Below are 4,709 nucleotides of genomic sequence, written 5' to 3' on the forward strand. Positions count from 1 at the left end.
ATGGGTCCGCTATTGACGAGCCGAGCCCGATATTGGCAGGCGGATAGTGAGGTCTTTTCCACTCACCTTATTGCGCGCGATGGGGCGACAATCTGGCTTGGAGTGTACTAGACCCCAGTGATATTTCAGATTTTTGAGCTGTATTGATATGTGGACTTAGATGAGGATTTGTATGCTTGACTTGCATTTTGCATTGCATGGCCTTGGTATGGCCGACACATTCTTTGCACCGCATGGCCTTGGTACGGCTAATGGGATTCTTAGCATTCATCAGCATGTTCCGCATTACTCTCATACTGCATGACTACATTATCACCTTGAGCATACACTTTCACCACCCTCTAAGCTTTCTATAAGCTTATGCACGACCGTTGCGTGCAAGTGACGTTGGATCACAGCTGAGGCTTGGACGCGTGGCTGATCTTCTTTTGGAGTTTTGGTTTATCTTCATTGTATTTCCCTTATGCTCATTGTACTTGGAAAGTTTTTGATTATAGTGGAAATGTGATGGAGTTTTTGGTTGTTGTTTGTGGGTTATGCCCTTGGTTATGCTTATTACGAATCAAACTGATGTTGAAAATCCTCCTTGTAGCATCCCAGGATCGGAACCTGGCGAATGGGCGCTGGGAGCCGAGAATGGGGTTCTACGGAGGTTGTCGGCGCATCGAATATAGGGTATATGATACCCACATCCAATAATTTAAGTACCTCAGCCTTAACCACTTATTTCATATTTGGATTTAATCGATGTTGTGGTTGTTGGGAGGTCTTCGCATTATTCTCAAGATGAATGCAGTGAGTATAAATCAATGGGTCAATTCCCTTGAGGTCCACAATTGACCATCTAAGGGCTCTTTTATGCTTAATGAGAGTAGAAATAAGCATACTCTCTTGTTCTTTCTCAAGGTGAGAAGAAATCATCACCAGGTATATCTTATCTTGACCTAAGTAGACATTTGAGATTAGAGGGCAATGGTTTTAGGTCAAGCTTTGGTGCTTTGAGGCAAGACGGTAGAGGCACTACATCAGTTTGGGGTAAAGTTTTAAATTGTGGCCTTTAGCGGTTAAATCCAAGTACCGACACATTATCTAGTAAGGCACTCATCTCCCTAATCATGTCATCATCCAAATCATCAGGGGAGTGGGCCAAGCACATCTATAGAGGGTTAGAGTATAGATTCAAGGTTGCTCTATCTTCTACGAAAGAGTCGATCATGTTAATGTCATGGATATCTTCAACAACCTCTAACTATTTGCCCATATTGAAAAAGATATTAAGCTCCAATGTCATATTTCTGAAAGATAAATTCATAACTCCATTCCTACAATTAATTATGGCGTTTAATGTAGCAAGGAATGGGTGACCAAGTATGATGGGAATCTGAGTGCTCACATTTATGATGTGTTGAGTATCTAGGACAATAAAATCTACTGAATAGTAGAATTTATCAACTTGGACTAACACATCCTCAATCATCCCTCTTAGTACATGAACTGATCGATCAATAAGTTGTAATGTGGTTTGGGTGAGTTTTAATTCACTTAGACCCAATTGTTCATAAACCAAGAATGGAATCAAATTAACACTCGCCCCCAAGTTAATAAGTGCATGCTTGATCCGGTGGTTCCCAATTACACAAGTAATGGTTGGGCTACCGAGATCCTTGTATTTTTGTGGTACATCTTGCTTGAGGATGGCACTCACGTTTTCTGTCAAAAAGATTTTCTTTTGAATGTTTTATCATTTTTTGGTCGTACATAAAGCTTTCAAAAAATTGGCATATGAAGGGATTTCTTTAATGACATCTAGTAGAGGGGTATTGACCCTCACATGATTAAGCACCTTTAGGATATCCTGAGAGTTAGATAGAGATTTTGGTGCAATCAATCGTAGGGGGAATGACGCAATTGGCTTACTTTGAGATTCCGGTTCTAACCCATGTAGAGCAATACTAAGTTTATCATGCTCATCTTTTTCCGAGTCCTAAGGCTTTTTAGCCCTCACCGGAATAGATTTGTGAATTGTCTTTCCACTCCTAAGAGTGGTGATAGATTTTTCTTACTCCATTTAATTTGAAGAGCTTGGATCACTAATTTCACATTATGGTTTTGGATTTGGTAGAGGTTGGGCTGAAAAAGTCCCTTTCTCTCCAATCATTAAATGTGACTCAATTTGTTGAATGGCCTTGATCAGGTCTTGAAAGGCTTGTAATGTGCCTTGATTGAAAAGCTCTTCGTTTTGGATATGTTTTATAACTGGATCCTCCTGAGGCCTCTTTTGATTTAAGATTTGAGTCAGGGCCTCTTGTGGGTTAGTCGTTTGTCGATTCCTTTAATTGAAATTTGGATGTTTCCTTCAACTGGAATTGTATGAATTCAAGATGGTTCCACTAAAAAGTCTTTAGTAATTGTTCACAGCATTTGATTGCTCATTCAATATTACTTGAAAAGTAGGAATTGTTGGGCATTTTTCAGCTATATGTATGTTGCAAGCACAAACACCACAAACAATTTTTGTAGCCTTATCCTTCTTAAGTTCCATGGCCTTGACTTTTATTACGATATTGGCCACTCTTACATTTATATCATTTCCCTCTTTTAAAACATAATTTCTCCCCTTTCCTTTGATTGGGTAGGCTTAGAAGTGGTGGGTCTTGGGGAGGTATCCCATGATTGCACATTTTTAGTAAGTTTATTAAAATAATCACACGCATTATCGTCTTCCTTTTTCATGAATTCGCCATTACACATCATCTCCACAAATTGGCGCACGGGTGAGGTCAATCTATAGAAAAAGTTTGTTATCAGTCATGTTTCGTATCCATGTTGTGGACATGAATTTATGAGATCCTTATATCACTTCCAACATTGAAAGAAGGTCTCATCCTCTTTTTACACAAAATTCATTATTTCTTTCCTTAAGGTATTCGTTTTATGATATGGGAAGAACTTTTTAAGGATTCCCTTGTTAACTCGGCCCATGTGCCAATGGACCATGGTCTTAAAGAATGTAACCATGACTTAACCTTTTCTTTTAAAGAGAAAGGGAACAATGTTAGTCTTATTGTGTCCTTGGACATGATTGGGAAGTGTAATGTAGATATCTCATCAAACTCTTTTATATGCAAGTATGGACTTTCATATTCTAGTCTATGAAACTTATGTGGAGTTGAATCACTCTTGGTTTAACATCCATAGTTCCTGCATTCAATGGGAATATCATGCAGGAAGTTGTACTCACCCCCACTAGTTGTAAATAATCACGTAGAGTATGAGGCGGGTGTGCATGATGCACCCCATTCTCATCCTGGGCCTCCTCAACTAGGTGTTGGGGTTGATGTGCAACCATGAAAAGGGTGAGCTCTCAGTCCTAGAGCTGGGAACAATCTATTTCAAAGGACAACCTTACACAAAAAATAAATGTTTATGGTAGGACAAGCTGATTTCTTAAACTCGGTAAGGATGAAGATCACAAACTAAAATAAGAGGTAAATAATGGAAGCTATCTATTACAATCATTCACCACATGTACATGAAAGAAAGAATTACAAACATTCAGCACACAACCATCACATACATCATCATCCACCTTAAACACCAAGATATATAGTGGTTCAGTGTGTACACCAACTGTTCTTAAACAACCACACCTACTTTACTCCCAATGATCACAACCCACGTGATATTGGCATTCACTATGAAACAAGGTTTTCTTAGATTCACCTTAAAACCTATACAGTTGTGTTTTCAATTGGGCTTACACAATCAAAATCCCACACAGAGATTTTCTGGCTGATCTCAGTCAAAACCAATACAGAGATTTTTCTAGCTAATCTCAAACAAAACCAAAAAAATAAATAACAAATACTTATCTTCTTCTTGAAGATGCCACTTGATGTAGCTGATGAACCGCTTCGATTGATGTAGATGTTCAATATTCAACATATGTAATCAAGGGTTCTAGGTTCTAAATAGATTTTAAACTAACTCAAACCTTGGGCTACTTATTTGAATTCCTTGGATCTCAAAGGGTAGAATAAATACTGCCTTAAAAAAATAGATTTACAAAGCAGAGATCAAGGAATTACAAAGCAAATAAGCTATTAAAAATAATATAAAATTATCGGACTATAACTTGATAATATAAAATTATCGGACTATAGCTTGATAATGATGGAGACGTTTCTCTCAAAGTGGAGGCTTTCTTTAGCTTTTCTGAATGATTTAGACTGACAAAAGACTTCTATTTATAGGCTGAAAAATGGTTCCTTCGACTAGTCTTGGATCTCCTTCGACTAGTCTTAGTTTTAATAAAATTTCAAATTTTCGACACGATCAGATAAAACCAACCTTCGACTGGTCAAGTGGCCTGCTCAACTAGTTGAGCACAGCCCTCGATTGGTCGTGGAATGCAAAAATATGCCGCTGGAGTTCGAGTCGAGCTCCCCACGACTAGTCGAGCAGATCTCCACAACCGGTTGAGCAGGGTGCTCGACTGGTCAAGGATCTACCAGAAAAACTTGAAATTTGAGTTTGAAACATGGACTGGTTGAGCCAGAGCCTGGACTAGTCGAACATAGGCTAGGACTAGTCAAATTTTAAGCCTATTCTAAGTATAAAAACTTGAAGATAATATGCATAAGAAAGGACCTAAACCTAGGGTCTTTCGAGGGTCACTTATACCTAAAATATTGGACATTGAACTCAAA

The 4,709-nt window shown here is 38.5% G+C and overlaps 1 non-coding gene across 1 annotated transcript; it reads left to right on the top strand.

Moving 5' to 3' along the window:
- Positions 1-2,818: 2,818 nt before the first annotated feature.
- Positions 2,819-2,926, top strand: LOC131244853 (small nucleolar RNA R71). Its single transcript, XR_009170625.1, has one exon. It is a non-coding gene; the product is annotated as a small nucleolar RNA R71 (small nucleolar RNA).
- The last annotated feature ends 1,783 nt before the right edge of the window (positions 2,927-4,709 follow it).

The sequence above is a fragment of the Magnolia sinica genome, chromosome 4, assembly GCF_029962835.1.
Source record: "Magnolia sinica isolate HGM2019 chromosome 4, MsV1, whole genome shotgun sequence".
NCBI classification, from domain to species: Eukaryota; Viridiplantae; Streptophyta; class Magnoliopsida; order Magnoliales; family Magnoliaceae; genus Magnolia; species Magnolia sinica.